The sequence below is a fragment of the Cyprinus carpio genome, unplaced genomic scaffold, assembly GCF_018340385.1.
Source record: "Cyprinus carpio isolate SPL01 unplaced genomic scaffold, ASM1834038v1 S000006794, whole genome shotgun sequence".
NCBI lineage: Eukaryota > Metazoa > Chordata > Actinopteri > Cypriniformes > Cyprinidae > Cyprinus > Cyprinus carpio.
The window spans coordinates 85,811-107,600 of record NW_024879380.1 but is presented as its reverse complement, the minus strand read 5'-3'; the positions used below and the strand labels follow the sequence as shown (position 1 = coordinate 107,600).

At 36.6% G+C, this 21,790-nt stretch overlaps 1 long non-coding RNA gene across 1 annotated transcript; it reads right to left on the bottom strand.

Moving 5' to 3' along the window:
* Positions 1 to 13,885: 13,885 nt before the first annotated feature.
* LOC122144865 lies at positions 13,886 to 18,220 on the bottom strand. The gene is made up of 3 exons (XR_006159882.1): positions 18,070 to 18,220; positions 16,440 to 16,760; positions 13,886 to 14,056 (listed from the first exon to the last, which is right to left on the bottom strand). It is a non-coding gene; the product is annotated as an uncharacterized LOC122144865 (long non-coding RNA).
* Positions 18,221 to 21,790: the final 3,570 nt, after the last annotated feature.

Genomic DNA, 21,790 nt, shown 5'->3' with positions numbered 1-21,790 from the left:
GTGCTACAGAGATAATGTTAGAACTAGCAGCTAAAATGAAACAACATTTCATGTAACTGTGCCCACACCACTGATCTATAATAGAGAGTGTATCAGACCCATTTCTTTAATGAAGCTTAACCACATAAATTAAAATGTGTCGTTTAAACGACATAAACATAGCCTAACCTCATTATGACCGTGGAAAAAAAATGTATGCGTCGGCAATGCCTTACCGTAATACCCCATATATAGCGGACAAAGCATTACAGGGGAAACACTAGGAGAGCGCACGTTCCTTTCGCCTGTTTGGATACTTAAAAACACTAGGAGAGCGCACGTTCCTTTCGCCTGTTTGGATACTTAAGAAGACGTTTACACCAACCGCCAGTTTTGGTGTGACCTGTTTACACGTTCAAAACGTGCGTTTTGTCCGACTCAAAACGCACGTAGTCGACGCCCATTTCTATTATGATAAACGCACATCAAATACGCGCCTTTTGACCACGCGTCAAGTGCGTTTCGCTGTTAAATCCCACGCTTTTGACATCACACACGTCGAGGACGCGCGTTTTTGATTCACAACAAAACGCGCGTTTTCTGACGCGCGTTTTTCCGCAATCCCAAAGCGCAACGCTAAGAACGCGCGTTTTTATGGCAAATCACGCGTCAAGGATGCGGGTTTCGCTGTTAAAAATCGCACGCTTTTGACGTGTCAGTGTGCAATCAGCCGCCTGAGCAGGCGTTTTATTGACTACTTTGGCTTGCCATAGATGTATATATCAGGCGTCGTGTAAGGCGACGTACATGGAGACGACGTATATATCAGGCGTCGTGTAAGGCGACGTACAGGGATACTGTAGTGTCGTGTCTGCTGCCATGGATCTGAGGGATCACACTCAGTCTTGGGGTTTTGTTTCCAGAAGATAGACTTTATTTCAGAGAGAACCGAAGCCGAGATGTTTCTCTGCGAGAAGATCTCCAGAATGCTATGTGGTATCTCCTTATATACCATATACAGGGCGTTCCCAATATTCCATAATTTTCCTTAGCTTAAAATTCGATCCCCCAGAGAGAAGGGGCCCCCTATTGGGTCTGGTAAGGAGAAAGACCCTCTTCCCAGATGTTTCTCATCTGGGTCTGGACATCCTGGCCACGTAGGCATCTTTCTTCCTATACTAAAACCATAGGATTACAATGGAATAATATTCACCTTGATTATACTTGATTGATAAAAAATCTTATTAATAAAAAATCTTCTACAAGACGACGTATATATCAGGCGTCCTGTAAGGCGACGTACATTGAGACGACGTATATATTAGGCGTCGTATAAGGCGACGTACATGGAGACGACATATGTATCAGGCGTCCTGTAAGGCGACGTATATTGAGAACGATGTATATTTCAGGTGTCGTGTAAGGCGACGTACATGGAGACGACGTAATATCAGGTGTCGTGTAAGGCGACATACTTGAGACGACGTATATATCAGGCGTCGTGTAAGGCGACGTACATTGAGACAACGTGTATATCAGGTGTCGTGTAAGGTGACGTACATGGAGACGATGCATATATCAGGCGTCGTGTAAGGCGACCATATACATTGAGACGACGTATATATCAGGCATCATGTAAGGTGACGCCTGATATACACGTTGTCTTCATGTACGTCGCCTTACACGACACCTGATATACACGTCGTCTCAATGTACGTCGCCTTACACGACGCCTGATATACACGTCATCTCCATGTACGTCGCCTTACACGACGCCTGATATATACGTCGTCTCAATGTACGTCACCTTACACGACGCCTGAATATATATGTCGTCTCCATGTACGTCTCCTTACACGACGCCTGATTTTCAGGTCTCTCCAGAGATGCTCAATTGGGTTTAAGTCAGGGACTCTGGCTGGGCCATTCAAGAACAGTCACGGAGTTTGTTGTGAAGCCACTCCCTTCGTTATTTTAGCTGTGTTCTTAGGGTCATTGTCCACCCCCCCCCCCCCCGTGTTGGAAGGTGAACCTTTGGCCCAGTCTGAGGGTCCTGAACACTCTGGAGAAGGTTTTCGTCCAGGATATCCCTGTACTTGGCCGCATTCATCTTTCCTTCGATTCCAACCAGTCCGTCCCTGTCCCTGCAGCTGAAAAACACCCCCACAGCATGATGCTGCCACCACCATGCTTCACTGTGGGACTGTATTGTACAGGTGATGAGCAGTGCCTGGTTTTCCCTCCACACATACTGCTTAGAATTAAGGCCAAAAAGTTCTATCTTGGTCTCATCGGACCAGAGAATCTTATTTCTCACCATCTTGGAGTCCTTCAGGTGTTTTTTAGCAAACTCCATGCGGGCTTTCATGTGTCGTTGCACTGAGGCAGAGGCTTCCGTCGGGCCACTCTGCCATAAAGCCCCGACTGGTGGAGGGCTGCAGTGATGGTTGACTTTACTTTCACAACATTCTCCCATCTCCCGACTGCATCTCTGGAGCTCAGCCACAGTGATCTCTCTGATCTCCTCAACCACTCCCACCAACCCCATTATTCTCATTTGCTCTGACATTGGCCGCGGATTACGGGCACTCTAGGAAGGGTTCTGGGTCGTCCCAAGCATCTTCCATTTAAGGATTATGGAGGCCACTGTGCTCTTAGGAACCTTAAGTGCAGCAGAATTTTTTTTGTAACCTTGGCCAGATCTGTGCCTTGCCACAATTCTGTCTCTGAGCTCTTCAGGCAGTTCCTTTGACCTCATGATTCTCATTTGCTCTGACATGCACTGTGAGCTGTAAGGTCTTATATAGACAGGTGTGTGGCTTTCCTAATCAAGTCCAATCAGTATAATCAAACACAGCTGGACTCAAATGAAGATGTAGAACCATCTCAAGGATGATCATCAGAAATGGACAGCACCTGAGTTAAATATATGAGTGTCACAGCAAAGGGTCTGAATACTTAGGACCATGTGATATTTCAGGTTTTCTTTTTTAAATAAATGTGCAAAAATGTTAACAATTCTGTGTTTTTTCTGTCAATATGGGGTGCTGTGTGTACATGAATGAGGAAAAAAATAACTTAAATGATTTTAGCAATGGCTGCAATATAACAAAGAGTAAAAAAGTTTAAGGGGGTCTGAATACTTTCCGTACCCACTGTATATTATATATATATATATATATATATATATATATATATATATATATATATATATGTGTATATATATATATTATATATATTATTATTAAAGCGTTTGAGTTCAAAGGCTTTGACATTCTTAAAAGAAGTAAATAGGGACTTTATATTGCTGGAAAACATTCTAAAATTGTGATTACTGTGAATTGTTCTGGCATTGTGAAGATGAAATTTACTCAGAATACAAAGTAACAATAAAGTGAAATCAAGATTAACATCATTGGGATGAAAATCTGACAAAGTAAATTATAGATTTTTCTAACTGGTTATAATACATGAATACTTACATTGTAACTTCTGATTAAAAAGACACAGAGGAGAAATTACAGATAATACAGTAAGCAGGAAAGTGGGCCTCTGTGGCCGGAGTTGAGAATTACTGCTCTAAACAGTCAGCTATTTCAATTTAAAAGATAAAGGCTCTGATATTGATGTTGCCCACTAGAGGGAGCCAGAGGATAAGGAATCAAATAAGCCTAATGTTTGGTTTCTATTCCTTTGAATGGAAATAAATGTATTGATCTAGTTAATTTTTAAGTATGGTGTACTTGGAATAGGTAGTGATTTCAGCACTGTCAACATAAGAGGTGCATGATGATGCGAGTACTAAAATGTTTTACAATGTGTTAACATAGACATTATAAGTAAATTTGATTAAATATTTAATAATATTCAGGCCACGTACAATGAATTGGTGACCAATAAATGTAAAAAAAGGAGTAGAGTGTAACAAGATGGTTAGTAGGGGTAGAATTAGAAAGCTGGCTGTTACTCAAATATATATTTTACATTGATCAAAACAGTTGCTGGATAAAGTATGTAATTCATCATCTAAAAGTGGCTTCAAAAGATTGTGGTGATTTAATTACAAGCATAACAAATATGCTGTGAAGCATTAAGATCATCTCTGGTGATAGCACTTAAGGTTGGATGAAATTTATCAAGAAATATGGATAGGTTCAAATTATACTTGTATACAGCTAAAAAGCATCTGAAATGCTGTCAAACTTTATTAATTCTTGATCACTGAGAAAAAAAAAGATTAAAAATGTTGATTATCTCTAGTTTTCAAAATATGATAATGGGTCAGTATTTACAACCATTTATGTGTGAATAGCAGATGATAAGTGCGTATTGGAAGGAAGGACTCTAAGGCCTGGTTAGACCAGGGGTGCCCAAACTTGGTCCTGGAGGGCCGGTGTCCTGCAGAGTTAATTTCCAACTTGCCTTAACACATCAGCCGGAAGTTTCGAACATATGCCTATTAAGAGCTTGATTAGCTGGTTCAGGTGTGTCTAATTGGGGTTTTATCTAAACTCTGCAGGACACCGGCCCTCCAGGACCAAGTTTGGGCACCCCTGGGTTAGATTAGACCACAGTTCAATTAGGACAGTGGTTCTCAAATCTCTCCATGAAGTACCCCCAGCCCAGCAGATTTTGTATGTCTCCTCATCTATCACACCTGATTCAACTCATCAGCTCATTAGTGGAGACTGCAGGACCTGAAGTGGGTGTGTCAGATATAGGGACACATACAAAATGTGCAGTGCTGGGGGTACTTCATGGAGAGGTTTGAGAACCACTGAATTAGGGCATTTTAGTAGTAATTATTTAAATGTGCCTTCGGAAAAAGAAACATTACTTGTGTGCATCTTGAGACAATTCAAAAACACAGATATATTTTCAATTCTATTCAAGTTTATTTGTATAGCGCTTTTTACAATACAATTGTTGCAAAGCAACTTTACAGAAAATTAAGTTTCTACAATATTTAGTACCTTATCAGTGGTGATTGTCAGTTTATGAACATATGGCAGAAATGGAATGTACGGAAAAATCAATTAAAGACGTAAACAAACAGACGATGAACACTGTTTATTAACAGCAATTATTATATGATGCAATCAAACTTTATAGCAAAATTTGGTAGTTCTGTATGTTTGTTTCAGGGTTGGTATCATCTGAGGTCCTCTGAGGGGTTGGCATCATCTCTTCTCAAGATCAGTCAGAGCAAGATCCTTTTAGTTGAAACAGCTCAGACATTTTAGTCTGGGACTAGGCTTAAGCCTCGTCTGTGAAACCATGGGAATATTGGCTAAAATGGCTAAACTAAATTTTTGACTGGGTCTATGAATAAATCTATGACTGGGTTTGGACAGTACTTCCTTTTTAGGCTAACCAAAGAATGATGCTGGTATTGTGTCATATATGATATGAATTGAGTTTTATTCCTAGAAGTCATTGATGATGTAATCATAAGGAAGCTTCTTGAACTTTTTGGACTGTTGCTGAAAAAGTGACAAGAGATGGTCCATTTAATGAATACAAGCCCCGCTCTGAACATTTTTTATGTCTCCCTTATCTTACACCAGTGTTTCTCAACCCTTGTCCTGGGCGCCCCGAACACTGCACATTTTGTATGTCTCCGTTATAAAATGTATTCTGTCTTCTTTATTAATCAGATTAGCGCCGTATGTTTACTCGCTATATTATATCGGTCATACGAGGCTGTCTTTGAGTTTCATTGCGTTTAACTAAATGAACACAGCTGCTAACTAGCGTGATTAAACGCTATCTGTCATGTGACGTGCCATAGATCTTGGATCAATTTTATATTCTTATCTGGTTCAAAGATGTAAGTTGTATTTGTAGTAAAATCATGGTGACAACGACACTTAACAATAGTAACAAATTAAATTTGAAGTAAAAAAACTTATTTTTTCCATCTTGCAGTTCATTCATATCAATTTATATCTTAAATATTTAGCTCACAGATCATAATTAACATCCCTTATATAATTCTATATCATAATCTTTCCATCTTAAATTTTTTTATCTGAAAAGACGTAAAGGAAGCAGTCAGCCTGTGTTTGTGGAGAGGTATTCCTTCAGAAATGGAGAAGAAAGAAAAGCGGTGGAGGCACACATTTGTGTTAGTTTTACTCTTTTATGAAACATTCCTGCTGTTATAATTTGCACAGCATTTGTTGTTTCTTAAACTATTGCACTGTCCAAATACCCACACTTGCCGTATGGCACTTGACCACTTGATTAACTTATTTGATGTATTTCCTGTATTTGTCCCAAGTGTACAAGTGAACATGCATGAAGACCACAAGTGTGTGTCGAACTTTTCATTATCTGATGGGACACACTTCTAATGTTGTAAAAATGCAAGTGTTTACAGAGATTTATTTTTAGTTTCAACTTTTCATTTTAAAATAAACTTCTAAATATCTGTTCAATAGTCCCAATTACAGATGACAATTTAAATTTGTGGTGCTTCTAATTAAGTGATAAAAACCAGTTGCAAATGATGTACAAAATAAATAAACTTTTGCTAATTAGTTTTATATATATATATATATATATAATATATATATATATATATATATATATATATATATATATATATATATAAAAAGGCAGTTATGTTGTAAACATTAACTATTTTCAGTATGCAAATGAAAATGCTTTTATTAAAATACAAAACAGTAAATACAGTATGTCTTTCAGAGAACACTGGAAAAAGATAAATTATTTTAAAAATTAAATTGACCAAAATGTTATACAACACAATGTAAATGTTTCAAACTCACAAAAAACACCATGAAGACGTGCATGTCAAGTGTGCAATATCATCTATATCAGCACAGCATCGAACGAACAAACATTGATTGTCCGAACAATGGAAGATAGAGAAAGATATCCGGCATGATCTCCACATCAGCTGAGAAGGGGTCAGCAAACAGCTGGAAAGTGTCACGATGTGTCTTGACGTCAGCAAAACGCTGATCAAATTCCTGCAGTAGGTTTTCAATAGCAGAGACATATTCATCACCACTGAATGCTGTGCCCCCCTTCACAAGAGATCTGCATGTTGGGAAATGACTGAGGTTTTTTGCAGAATGTTGAGTCTTCCACAATCTTAGTTTTGTGGGGAAGGCTTTCACACATTTATAGGCTGCTGTGATGAGCTGACCTGGGCCCTGGAGCTTCAGGTTAAGCACGTTCAGCTCCTGTGTTATGTCAACTAAGAATGCAAGGTCCATGACCTTTAGGATCATCAAATTCAGGAAGATCCATTCTGCCATCTTCCATGAATCTCTTCACCTCTGCACATAACTCAAAGCATCTCTTCAGGACATTCCCCCTGCTGAGCCAGCGCACCTCAATAAAATAAAGTACATCACCATATGTTGACTCAATTTCTTCTAAAAAGGCCCGAAACTGGCGATGCTGTAAACTCCTAGACCTGATGTAATTTATACATTTCAGGACAACAGACATGACATGTTCATAATTCAAGCATTTGCTGCACAGTGCCTGTTGGTGAATAATGCAGTGCAGAACAACTGCTGCATCTGCATTTTCCTCTTCTAACTTTCTTTGTACTAGTGCTACCAGTTCTTTTTTTTTTCCCCTGTCATAGATGGGGCCCCATCAGTGGTAATGCCGACCAGCCTGTTCCACGTCAAACCAGCGCGCTCAATTGCATCACACAGCTGCTGATATATATCTTTGGCTGTGGTACGGCTGTGCATTTGGACACAAACTCAGCAACTTTTTCTGTCACTTCAAATTGGTCATTAATACCCCTGATGAAAATTGCTAACTGAGCACTGTCGGTTATGTCTGTGCTTTCGTCAAGCGCCACAGAATATGCAGTGAAAACTTTAGATTTGCTGCGTAACTGATCATAAATGTCACTCGATAACTCGCTGATCCGCTCTGCCACTGTGTTTTGCTGACAAAGATAGATTGTTGAACAAGTTTTTCTTTTCTGGACAAAGAATATCAGCGACTTTCTGCATGCAGTCCTTTATAAACTGCCCTTCTGTGAATGGCTTTCCCGCTTTAGCGATCAACTCACTCACCACATAACTTGCCTCAACTGCAGTATCAGCATCCTTTTTGGCTTTATGGAAAAGGTTTTGCTGGGACGTTAGCTCTCTCTGCAACTGCGTGGCTCGTCTTTTTTCTCTTGTCTTCCTGGTACATCTCATAATGTTCTCCATGTTTAGTCGAGTAATGACGCTTGAGATCATATTCCTTTAGAACGGCGACTTTTCACTGCATATCAGACAGGTAGCATTTCCATTAAACTCCACAAATACTGCAACGTCCATCTTTCTTGAAACTGTCTGTGTTCCTCATCCACTTTCCTTTTCGATTTTGAAAGAGACATCTTTTTATTCGCACTTCGCAGCAAAACAACATAAACTACGAATGCCCCGAAACCAGCTGTCTTCAAATCTGTGTGCATGCGCGTTTTTTTTTTTTTTTTTTTTTTGTTTTTTTTTTAAACAATTAGAAAATAATAATAATAGTAATAATATTATTAATTTAGCGGGCTGGATTGTCAAGAAGAAAATGAGAAACAAGAGACCAAACAATGCAGATGACCTGAAGGCCACTGTCAAGAAACCTGGGCTTCCAAACCACCTCAGCATGCCACAAACTGATCACCTCCATGCCACGCCGAATTGAGGCAGTAATTAAAGCAAAATGACCCCCTACCAAGTACTGAGTACATGTACAGTAAATGAACATACTTTCCAGAAGGCCAACAATTCACTAAAAATTGTTTTTTTATTGGAAGTAATCTAATTTGTTGAGATAATGAATTGGTGGGTTTTTTGTTAAATGTGAGCCAAAGTCATCACAATTAAAAGAACCAAAGACTTAAACTACTTCAGTCTGTGTGCATTGAATTTATTTAATACACAAGTTTCACAATTTGAGTCTGTAGTTATAAACATATATGGCTATATTCGTGAACAGAGAATAGCCTATCCCAGTTAAAGTGTCAGTTGAAGTCAGTTGGAGTTTCACTTTGACTCACAGATCTGAGAAGTGGCTATCATTAGATATGTCTCTCATGCAGGTTCTTGCTTTGTACTCACTCTGTTTCTCACTCTGTGTATAGTCTCAAGTCAGATATGGCCAAGAATCAGTTATCCACTCAAGAACATAAAACAAGGCAATGAGGTTGTATCTATCTGGATCCCCAGCACATTCAGGCATTAATATATAATATTAGAATTATAAAATTAGGAAATGAATGTAAAAATATTAGAATTATAAAATAGCCAATTAAGCTTTTTGAAAAGAATAAAGAATTATGATGATCAAAACAACAACAATATTTGAAACAATAAACACGCAACAGGGAAACATCCAAATGGATTGTGTGGACACTGGCCAAATACCTTAGACCACAGAAAATGTGTTTGATATTTGCAGGAAATATGAAATGGAGAGGAAGGATATGACAATAGACATGGAAAGAATAGGACTAACAGAACGTGGAGTAAAGAACATGGAATGTGGTGTAATCAAAGCAGCCTTACCTTCATTATCTCAAATTTCGGGAGGAGCTCGCGCAGATAATTAACACTACAACACCATCACAATCAAAAACACCATAAACCCAAACAAAACCCCTATAAATAATCAAAGCAGCCTTACCTTCATTATCTCTTTCAGTGTCCCTCCACCACATCGACTCCTCACCTTCAGCCCGTTCCTACCCCAGCACAGGGAAGAACACTTGGGGGGAGCGCACGGGGTAATAACCGAGCTCGGAGCCCTCTCCCCCGGACAGCACGCCCAAATATGCATAACCTGTACTCTGTTCATTATCTGTAAGTGTGAACTCGTGAAAGGAATACTTGATCTGCTTTCTAATAAACACAAGATTAAAGACGAGAATATGACATGTAAGCTTACCATATTTTACCAAGTATTTTTATGGTTTATGGTTGTGAATTATGTGTTTGAAATGGACCGTGAGGGTTGTAGAAAGTGACTTTGTACCTTATGTCTCTCATTCATTTTGTTAAAATGCATGAGTTTTTTTTTTTTTTTTTTTGCTAAATTATTTGTATTTAACCCTTTTGAGGTGTTCATATTTTTGTTACTCTGCCAGTGTTCGTGGATCTGGTGGACCTGCTGCATTTCTTAGGTTTTTAACTGAACACATTAAAAAAATGATGTTAAAATACTCAACAGATGTTTATTTCATCCCAATTACAAGCAATATAAACAGCATATATGTTGATTTTTGCCCTCTACCTTTGTTAGATCACATTTATGAATTAAAGTGCTACAACCTTGTGTGGGAATGGCAGAGGCAGAAACATAAAACTCACACTCACACTCTCACAGACACTCTCTCTCACACACATGCACATACACACACATAAACACACATACCCATAATAATAGCAGGCCCAGACAATAGAAGGGCAGAGTGAAGGTACACAGGACCTAAAATTTCCAAGCAGAGTGGTCATTGAAAAATTTAAAAATTGTTCCGATATATGTTCTTCACAGAAAATGAGTCAAGGGCAATGACTCTGAGTTTGAACAAAACAATAGTATCATTATTCTTTTGACAAAAAGTGAAAATGGGTCCCACAGACCTTGAACACCATACAAGGGTTAAGTGAAGGGATAAGATATATGGTTGAGCTGATGCTTTTAGTCAGTATTCATCATCGGTGAAAGCATTTCATTGCCTCATAATGTACTTTTGTATTGTGTACATTAAGACCATCCGTGGTTCTTAAAATCTCTGCAAATACTGTAAATGTGTTTTTATTCAACTGTCATTCAGACTAATTCTGAATCTATAGTTTTTATTCTTGTAACACCTTTTTCAATATAAGCAAGGCAAGGCAAGTTTATATAGCACATTTCATACACAATGGTAATTCAAAGTGCTTAAGAAAGTAAAATAATCACAACAGTAAAACAAGGACTTTAAATACTTTGAAAATGATTTAAAAAATTGATTTAAAATTAATTCAAAACCGTTAAAAAATAGAAAATGATTATACATAATTATAGGTAAAATCATGAATGTTTATCAGGTAATATTCAGTTTTCATTTCAATTCTACAGTGATTTATCAGTGTGAAAAATATTTCTGTTTGTGTATTTGTGGGGTTGTTTCCCTGCATATAATTATAAAACAAAATGAAATTCCAACATAACTGAGACAAAAGAGAGATGTAAAATAGATGGCAATAAAGAATAAAATGAAATATCAACATATATTCATTGTTTTGACCACCAAATGACCTCAATACACCAGATTCCAGAAATTAACCTTTTATGGTCCTTTATAAATGAACAATTGCCATTTTCTTTCCTTTTTTTAATTTAATTTTGCTAAATTGTGACTTCAGAAATTGATTATTTGAATAAATTAAATCTAAACAATTTTCTATTTTTCATTTTTTTTTTATCTTACAATATGCGCTGTGGGCCAGGGCCGGCGCCACGTCGCCCCCTCACCCAAGATGAGTGTGAAAAATAGATTTAATTATGAAATATAATGGTTTATTTAAAAAATATATTTGCCAAATACATATGCTTTCTAGTATTAATATGATGCTATCATAGCAATAATTTAGGACAGTCCATTTCACAAAGTTGCATTTTAATTGTTGCTCTGACACAAATTCCCGCGCAAGCGGTGTAAACTAAGAAAGCAGCACTACTGTAAGCTATGATTAAATAATTTTTTCATGTTTAATAGAGGGCTAGATGATCATAGCTTAATAATTGCGCTGTATTGTTATTGTTTATTGCTGTTTAAGTGTTGTTCTAACTTAAAATGATGCATCTGTTAAAAGGGTCGCAATGAATGTATTATGTCAGGGAATCGGTTGCAATGACCTTGTGTTTCATTGTAAAGCAGACACAATTAAGTATTTCTGGTGGTTGTGGTGGTATCACTTGTCTATATTTGTCTATAACTGCTGCCACTTGTCTATAACTGCTGCCTAAAACTAGGGATGGCTGACGCGAAACAGACATTCCGAAGCTTTGTGAGATCCCGAAGCGCAGATGTTTCGAAACACTGATCCGAAGCGTGATTCAAAACACCCATGTCACGTGACTACGGCTAAATGAAGCCTCGAAGTGTTTCACAAGTGTTTCGACAGGTGGCATCTGCCGAATCAGCGTTTGATTGACACGGTCGGGTACAGACCACACAAATTACACATCTGTATAAAAGTGAAGTCAACGCATCTTGACCTCGTGGGTTTTTGTGAGAGGATTTTTTCAAAGGCTGGAGAAATTATCTGTAAAAAAAAGAAGTAGACTAAGTCCTTCCACAGCAGAGAAATTAATATTTTTGAATAAAAATCTCTAAAAAAAGTGAGACATTGTGGCTTGATTTCTTTTATTAATATTCATTTTTCATGACCAAAATAACATTATGCACAGTGAGAAGCCTACAGGTTACAAGCTTCACATATTAGAAAAACACAATAATAATAATTAAAAAAAACACACACATTTTTTAATGGCTCGTTGTAAAGGTTGTTTCAGATCAACACTTGCAAGTGACCACTAGGTGTCACCGGTTGAGACGGGTGTCGGATTTGATTCGAAGCCTCGAAACAATATGGCACATTTGCTTCAACTGTTTCATTGCTTCGCGAAGCCTCGATCTGCGCACCACTAGCTCAAATACACTTTTTAAATGCAATGAAAGTATAAACTAGCAGAGAAAGTTAACTTAGAAATAAAATGTATTCCTGCACATAACAAAATAAGTAAGAGACACAAAGTACAATGTCACTTTGTCTATGTTTCCAGAAACAGCTGGTTTAATTTTTCATGAGAGGTTAAAAGTCCTTTATCATTAATATGAAGCCTGCAAAGCATTTCATCATGTTTCAGCTCATTTTCCCATGATTTAATTTAATGGGAAAAAAGTTGCGATACCTGTTACAATCCTCTCAGGTCATTAAATCTTTGTCTTCCTCTTTCTGTAAGAAAATGACAAATCACAGAAGGTAAACAGAGAAAGGAACAGCATTTTCCAGTAACAGAAACTCAGAAAATTAGCGCATCTGACATTTATTAGTGAATTAGAGTCTGTTGGAAATGTTTATTTCCCATCAGGATGATTTTGTCAGTGCAGGTGAAATCACACAGAGAGCTGAATGTGATGCAATTTCATTGTTAATACAAAGACAAAATACAGTACAGTATCTCACCTCACTGTAGGTCTTTCTCAGAGGCTCTTGGTTGTTTTCCTCCATGTCTCCTTTGAAAACAATCACACACAGTTACACACATTTTTCACAACAACAATTATATTTTCCTCTCACTTCAGTATCTGTAGGTAAAAACTTGCCTTTTCTGGAGCTTCTGCGGCGATAGCAAATCACACCAGCAGCAGCTGCAGCAGCCACCAGCAGAACAACAGCAACAACACCAGCAACAGCACCAGCTGGAAATGCACCTGAATCTGGAACAGACATGAGTGAATATATCAGACTGACCTATAACAAACACTGAGATATCAGAAGGTTTGAGTAAAATACAAATCTGATTCAGTGTAGAACAGAACACGGTTTCATACAGCGTTGTCAAAAGTACCAATGCTTCAGATGCAAGTCATCAAAATAATAAAATAAAATGATGGAAACAATACCATCTTTCTTCATATTCCACTGCAAGGGTATTTTCACATGGCCAAATGATATGTGTCATGAATTATACTCACCTCTGACAGTAACAACAAAACTCTTCACGTTGTCGGTGCTCCGGCGACGACGGCTACTGCCACTGTTGATCTTTAGTTGATAAAGTCCAATATCTGTTATTCTGGTGTTTGTGATGGTCAGAGATCCAGTCTGATGATCCTATATCAGTGAGATCTCCAGTGATTTGAACAACACTGATATCACCAAGATCTTTCTCTCAGATCCAGTGATTTCAGCGATAGAAGTATCATTAAAATACCACATCTTTGAATCATTTGGGTTTTTCATTGTACCAGGATGTAAAGTGACAGATTCTCCCTTCTTCACTGACTTTCTCTCTATTCCGTCTTGTTCAGCAGCAGAAACACCTGAAACACAAACCAAGCTGCTGAAGGATCTTTTATGGGGAAGAAACACCAGAACAAGAAAAACTGTGAAAAAGAATTGTGTATATATTACATGTTTTTTCATGATTATCAGTCTGTAAGGCAACATCTATTTTTAGGAGTCCAAGCACAGAGTAATAAACAAATGCACTTTTTTGCTTATGTGACCAGAGAAATCATATGGTCATATTTAACTCTAAATATATGACTATTCTACCACTTTGATCTTTATTAAAAATTTACTTTTTCAAACCTGTCCCAGGCCATTTGTCCAACTAGCATGGAATTTTGGCATTTACCATCTAGGCACTGTTCTGGGAAAATGTTGTTAGTAGAATTTAAGCAATAACGACCTTAATTTGCTTGCCTTGAAAAAACACATCTTGAACTGTGCTATTACGGTAGGATGTCCCCAGTGATGGGCAGTAGCGTCCAGGGGTGCCGCTAGCAATTTGGGCCCTATGAAAGAATATGAGGTTGGGGCCCCCTACCGCACCAAACATACATTGCTCAAAGTGTAGACATTAATTGGCCAAACACGTACGAAACCGCCCTCACGGACCGCCATGATTTAAAACGCTGTGTAACATACTGTAAACATTGTGTCAACTTATTTTGCAAGTATGAAGAACAGCGATAAATATACGGACGCTGAAGTGCAGGCACTTGTAGCAAATGTACGTAGCACTGCCAGTTGTCGTTGGAGATTCTTAGTCCTCCTTTCCGTTCTTTCAATCGGTTTATGTATACGAGGCACAACAAAAACATAGCTCCGATCACGGCCTCCTCCATCCTCCTGTTGTTAACGTTATTCTTCTTTGTTAACGTTGTTGAGTTCTGGACACAAATGACATCGCTGTCGACCAGCTTACGTCATGTCCTAGTACACACTATCGGTGCGCATGCAACCCTTTAAATGGCACTGGGAACTAGTTCGCGCAAAATCGTCCCAGTACTTTAGTACCGTACATTTAGTTCTGGAAGGCCCTAATGTCTCTGTGTATAAGGCAAGGTTCAAAAAAAAAAAATATTGATTCAGTCAGTGTGGAAGAACGTGACTGGTCTGCATAAAGCCAAGCCCTAATCCCAGCTGAACACCTCTGGTGTGACTTCAACTGCAGACCTATTTGTCGTGTTAGAATAGAAAAGGGTCCTGTTCAAACTATTGCTATAAAATGAGAAGCACACAATTCCCTAGAACATCATTATATGCTTAAACATTAAGATTTGTACTAATGGAAATTACTAAAGTAGTCAAACCTGTTTCATTAGAAGGGGGTGTCCCCAATACTTTTGGCAATAAGCCAACCTACCTATTCAAAATCTTTGTCTGCAATTTAATAATACTGACCTATTACTTCTGCTATTGCTTTTGACCATTGGGTATCAGTAGCATAATTCATTCAGAACCTTTTCAATGGATATAGACTTTCTGTACCACACTATTCTGCTGATATTGAATGAGTATGACTATTTAATAAGTTATATTGAGAAAAAAAAAAAAAAATACTTCCTAAAATAATAAGTAGGATGCCCCATAACACCAGCATTTCCAGCAGTATACTACATTTCTCAATCATGATCTTACTCAGCTAAATGTTACTATTAGCTTAATAGCTGTATTCCTTGTTTTCTAGCTATACACATACAGCATACAATGTTAAAAATGTTCTACATTATGAACCTTAACCCAAAAACCTTTAGCTTCATACACTGTAGATAATTGTGCCCCTGCCTGTGGAAACCCAGCTATAGTGTTTTTGTTTGTTTGTTTGTTTTGTTTTTCAACAGTGGATAAGTAATTAACTCCTTGATTTGCTTAATAAAAGCCTCTATTGAGATCATTTTGACAGACGTGTTTATTGTGTATTATTTTCAACGTGTTTATTGCTAAGTTTAGTGTGGCAAAATAGAAGCGCAGCCGTAATTCGCGTGGAGTGTATCTGGTTGTCATGACAACCTCACGCCATCCTGCTGCTGCTCTATGTAATCAGAGCGTGAATTTGAAGATTTTATATAGCAAAGTTTTTTTTTTTTTTTTTTTTTTTTTTTTTTTTTTTATAAACCCTTGAAATAAAATAACAAGTAAAATAAAATAATTAATTTCTGAAAACAATGCCGTTTTATTTTCTTTAGGAATTGAAAATAATCTTATTTTGGAGTTGAGAGTAATACCCACAATACTATTGACTCTGACTTAAAAACTGTTAAAAATATCAGACAGCCAATGTATAAAGATTTTAGATTTAATTTATATGGTTCTGAAGCAGGTAAAGACTTCTCACTGCTAAAAGAAAAAAAAACAAACAAACAAACAAAAAAAACCTAAACATATAACCTACATTTAAACATTTAAATGACTCACCAGTGACAGAAACACTGAAGATATTTCCACTGCTGCTGCCGCCTATCAGTAGTTTATAGAGTTCCAGAGTCTGTGGTTCTAGTGTTCATGATGGTCAGAGATCCACTCTGATTGTCCAGCTTCAGTCTGTTTTTGAATCTCTCTTTACACTGTTCATCAGTACAGATCTTCAGAACTCCAATGAAGTGAGCAATCCGGATGTCATTAAAATACCACACCATTCTGTTTTTGATGGTTAATTTTTAACACCAGTGTGTAGAGTGACTGATTCTCCCTCCTTCACTGACATTGAGACTCCATCTGAACCAGCATCAGACACACCTGAAGAAGAAATTCACCATTACATTTTATACATATTTATATATACAATTCCCCTTTCCCTAACAGATCATAAAAAGATTAAATAAATGCTCGGAAAGAACAAAGTAATGCATAATATGCAATCAAACACTGATTTACACATCCACCCATCAGACAAACATACGCAACATGTGTCTCATGGATGATATTGTGCACCTTAATTAACATCATTTAACCCACACCCTAATGCATATATTACCCCCTTACTCTATTATTTGTGCATTCCATGCATTTTCATTAACTCATAATAAGGTCAAAGGTCAAAAGTTATTTATATAGCACCTTAAAAGAACACGAATGTTGACCAAAGTGCTTCACAAGCAGAGCAAAAAAACACACATAGTAAAACAGAACATAACAAGTAATCAATCCAATAACTTAAAAAAAATAAATAAATAAAAAAATGTATTATAGTCAAAAGATTAAAAAAAAAAAAAAACGGTCATAACCAGGTACATCACAAAAACTGCAACCCCTATCATTAGGCATAATAAATACCTGTTGTGAATATTATGGCACAATGGGCGAGAGTAAAATTCACATTTTATTTTTCTCTAAACCACTAGATGCAACAGTTTTACTGAAGCACTTTCCTAAAACATTCATGTTTCACTATGCTCCATGTAAATAACATTTTTATGCATTTTGGCGGATGCTTCAGGCGTCTTGCACTGGATTCTATGTACATTTGATCCGTGATCAGTTCATTAACTGATAAATAAATAAAGCCATATTAAGTTTTTGTACTAAGTCACTTGACCTAAACATTTACAGAACTCCTTTATTTATATTTTTCTATAATATATATAGGCCTTTATTTAGCCATCCGCTCCCTGAAACGGCTCTTGTTTGCGTCCCCGCATCTTCAGAAACTTGAAGAAAACTACAAACTATACGCATCCACATATAATCACCTTCAACACATTTTCACTTCAATTCATCCTCGACTTAAAACAGCAACAATTAAAAAAAAAAAAATAATTTCTGTCGAATGTAAAGTGATTTCATCTGGTGCAAAATGAAACTGCGTCAACAACATTCGTCGTTCCTATTTAGTTCGACCAAGATTGACTTTAACTAACAAATGTTTTACCGTGCACGAGCACAACACACACAATGCGAGCACAATTAAAGGCCATAAAATGAAATTCCTTCGAATATAAAACAACTAAACTGGCACGAGATGAAACTGCGTCACATTCTTCGTTCGTTTTTTCGCCTGGAAGAAAGACATGGTAAGATACATTTCTTGGTAAGATCAATTTCTTACCTTGGTCGAGTAAAAATGAACATACTAAAATCAATATGAAGAGAACCTTCATTTTCACCACTTTTCAATAGAAAAACAAACGCAGAGTCTTTGAAATACAAGTGTCTCGTTCTTCCGCATTAAATCAAATGGCGACTAATGAAAGAGAAACTAAGCATTTGGTCCTCACTGCTAGTAGGTTAAGTATAGCTTATAGGTAGCGCGATGACAAAGTTACGTTTCGTGTCTAGTTGTATTCAGAAAACATACATGCTTTCAAAAAAACTGCATACAAAAAATGTATATATCTATATATATATATGATTATTATTTATTTATTTATTTTATTTAGCAGGGTTTTGATTCTTCGGCATCATTAGTGCTTGGACCCCTACATTTCCCCCCCCCAACTTTAAGTTGAAGTCTTTCAAACTGTTGAAGTCAAAAAATCATGGGAAATATACAGAATTTTTAACATATTAAATTTAATTGAAAAGTAATGGACATTTTAAAATTAAGTATAATAGAGGCACAGAAATCACTTTAAAACATCAGTTTTTTATTTTATTGTTGCAACCCTTCCCCAGCCATCTAAAAAATTGTATATAAAAATATATGCCTAACAATACATAGCAGTAATAATGAACAAATGTAAAAGTCTTGTTAATTCATTGGTCAAAATACAGTAAAACTAAGAGTGAGATACTGTGAGCTGGATTTATCATATATAAAATATCCCATTCATAAAAGAAACGTATTGAATGAGCAGTATTAGTAAACTTGTATTTTCGTGCTTGAACTTATGTAACTTTACTCTTGTATTTTACTGCACAGCTGATAAAACACCATAACAATGAAATGAGTGTCTGTCTCTACTGCTGTTCTTTAATACACATTTTACAAACTAAACAACAGGAAGCTTAATCTGTGTAAAACCTGTTTGTCCTCCAGGTGTGTTTAGTGAGTCAGTGTCAGTGATGGAGGGAGATTCTGTCACTCTAAACACTGGTCTTACTGAAACACATGAAGACGATTAGATAGTGTGGACCTTTGGAGCTGAAAAATCTCTGATAGCTGAAATCAACAGAGCCGCTGGAGTCTTCAACACATTTGATGTTCCTGACAGGAGATTCAGAGACAGACTGAAGCTGGACAGACAGACTGGATCTCTGACCATCACAAACATCACAACTAAACATGCTGGAGTTTATCAACTAGAGCTACGTGGAGCAATACTGTCATCACAAACATATAATGTTTCTGTCTATGGTGAGCAGAGATCATTTGTTTGTCCTTATTATTTTAATTTTAAAATGTATTTTTTTAACACACACACACACACACACTATGAACACAAAACCATTTTTAAACATCAAATGAAAAATAGGACAATTGATTAGATTTATTCAGACTTGTTTGTTCATGTTTTCAGCTCGTCTGTCTGTTCCTGTCATCAGGCAGAGACTATCAGTCTCGTTCTTCATCATCATCATCATCACAGCAGAATTGCTCATTGTTGTGTTCAGTGGTGAATGTGGGTCATGTGACTCTCTCCTGGTACAAAGGAAACAGTTTATTGTCCAGCATCAGTGTGTCTGATCTCAGCATCAGTCTCTCCTCTACCTCTGGAGGTGGAATATCAGGATAAAAACAGCTACAGCTGTGTGATCAACAATCCCATCAGCAACCATACGATGAGCCGATCACTGTTAGTCATATCGGGGTGTTGGATATTTTTGGGATATTCTGTTAAAGTTGATGTTGGTGCTGATATTAGCGTTTACTGACTGAGCTGATCTCAGTTTGATGTTTTTTTAGTCCTCAGACATCTTTCCACTGTTTTGTAGTTTTAAACTGAAACTGTGATCCGATTGGTCCCTCTCTGCTCTGGTGGGCGTGGCTTTAAACAGCTGTTCTGGTTTATGACATCAGATCCACAAGAGGACAAAGGATCTGAGAATCCTCAAATGCAAACTGTATGTGTTTTGCTTTATATATTTTTTTTTGTTTGTTTTACTCTTTTAATATTCATTCATTCATCTACATTCATTTAGAATCATTTATTAATTATTCATTTTTATTATTCAATTTATCATATAATTATTATATATAATCATTATATGTCGTTTATATACCTATTTCATTGATTAATTTATTGATTAATCATTTATATTATATTATATTGTTGATTTTATATTGTTTAGTCTTATGACTGAGTTTTAAGGGCTGTTTGTCTTCATGAATAAGAGACACGAGGAATGTTTATTGAAAACTCTAGGTTTTATGGGGTGTTGTTGTGAATCAGTTTGGTTTATAAAAAAAACAAAGTTAGGTTTATGCTGGTTAGACGAAGTCTAAGCATTGAAACATACACAACTAAGACTATTCAATAAACTCTTCTTCTTTTATCATCACTCCGTCTCCTGCTCTTCTCTGGGTTTTTCCTTAGTCAACTTCTTGGCTGACAAAAGACTGTTAATAGACTTATTTTTAACAGGTTCGTGTATTAGACTACTTTTTGCGGCGGAGTTGTTCTGTTACAAGAAAAAAACAGATATTTTCTAACGGTGTCTGGCATCTGGGGCTGGATCTTAATTATCTGGCATGGAGGCATGATTTAAACAGGATAGTTTTACTAAATTTCCAAAGATGTTAAATACCTGTTTTTGTTGTTGTTGTTTTTTGCATTACCATTATGGTGTACAGACTTAAGAATTTAAAGCAATTTTACATAAGGCAGCAACATAACAACATAAAGGATTTCCTGATGTTTCATTTTATTTATTTTTATTTTATTATTATTATTATTTTTTTTAAAAACTTCAGACTACTGCTGTGATTCTGAATTGTTGCACTGAAACCGTCCATTGTACTACATCACCTCATAATTAACTTTTCACTATTAGATTTTTTGAATAAACTGTTTTTATGCTGAAAATGAGTTTATATTTAACCACCATTCAAATTTATTCTCACACCCTTGCATTTATAATATAGGCCTATGTAGCTATGCTTCATAGATGTATATAGTTCAGTCATTAGATTCAGTTTTCAGTTAATGAGGTCATGATTTATTAGTGTGACAATTATTAGATTTGTATTTCCATTGTTGCTACGTACAATTATAAACAAAATGAAAATAGTCACATAACAAATTAATGAAAACTGAAAACAGTGTAATTAATGTAAAAAAAAAAAAATTTAAAGACAAAAAAAAAAAAAAAAAAAAAAAACCTTTAAAGAATATTCATCGTTTTGGCCACTGGATGGCCTCAATACATTATTTGGAAACCTTTTCAAATTGAGTTTAGAGGAAAGCATTTGTAAGCAAAGCTTCGTTTCAACCAACCACAAAACAATTAGAACACACATACTTTTTATCTTTACAATTAAAAGAGCAATATATATCAGAATATTTATTTTTATAGCTGTTCTATTTTTCTTTAACCTCTTGTAGATCTGACGTCATCGACCAGAAGAACAGCAGCAGCTGCAGCAGGCCACGCCCATCAGAGCAGTGACCACCAATCGGATCACAGCTTCAGCTGTATCACAACACTGTACGTCTGTAAATAACTTAATTTATTTAATAAATAGTCGTTTTTTTGATGATCCTGATGATGATGAACATCCTCTGGTAATATCAGGAGCAGGAAGATGAGCTGAAAACATAAGACTAGATCAGAAAGTGTTTATTGCAGCGTCAGTCAGTCAATGAGTGTCAGCAATCTTCTCTCCTCTC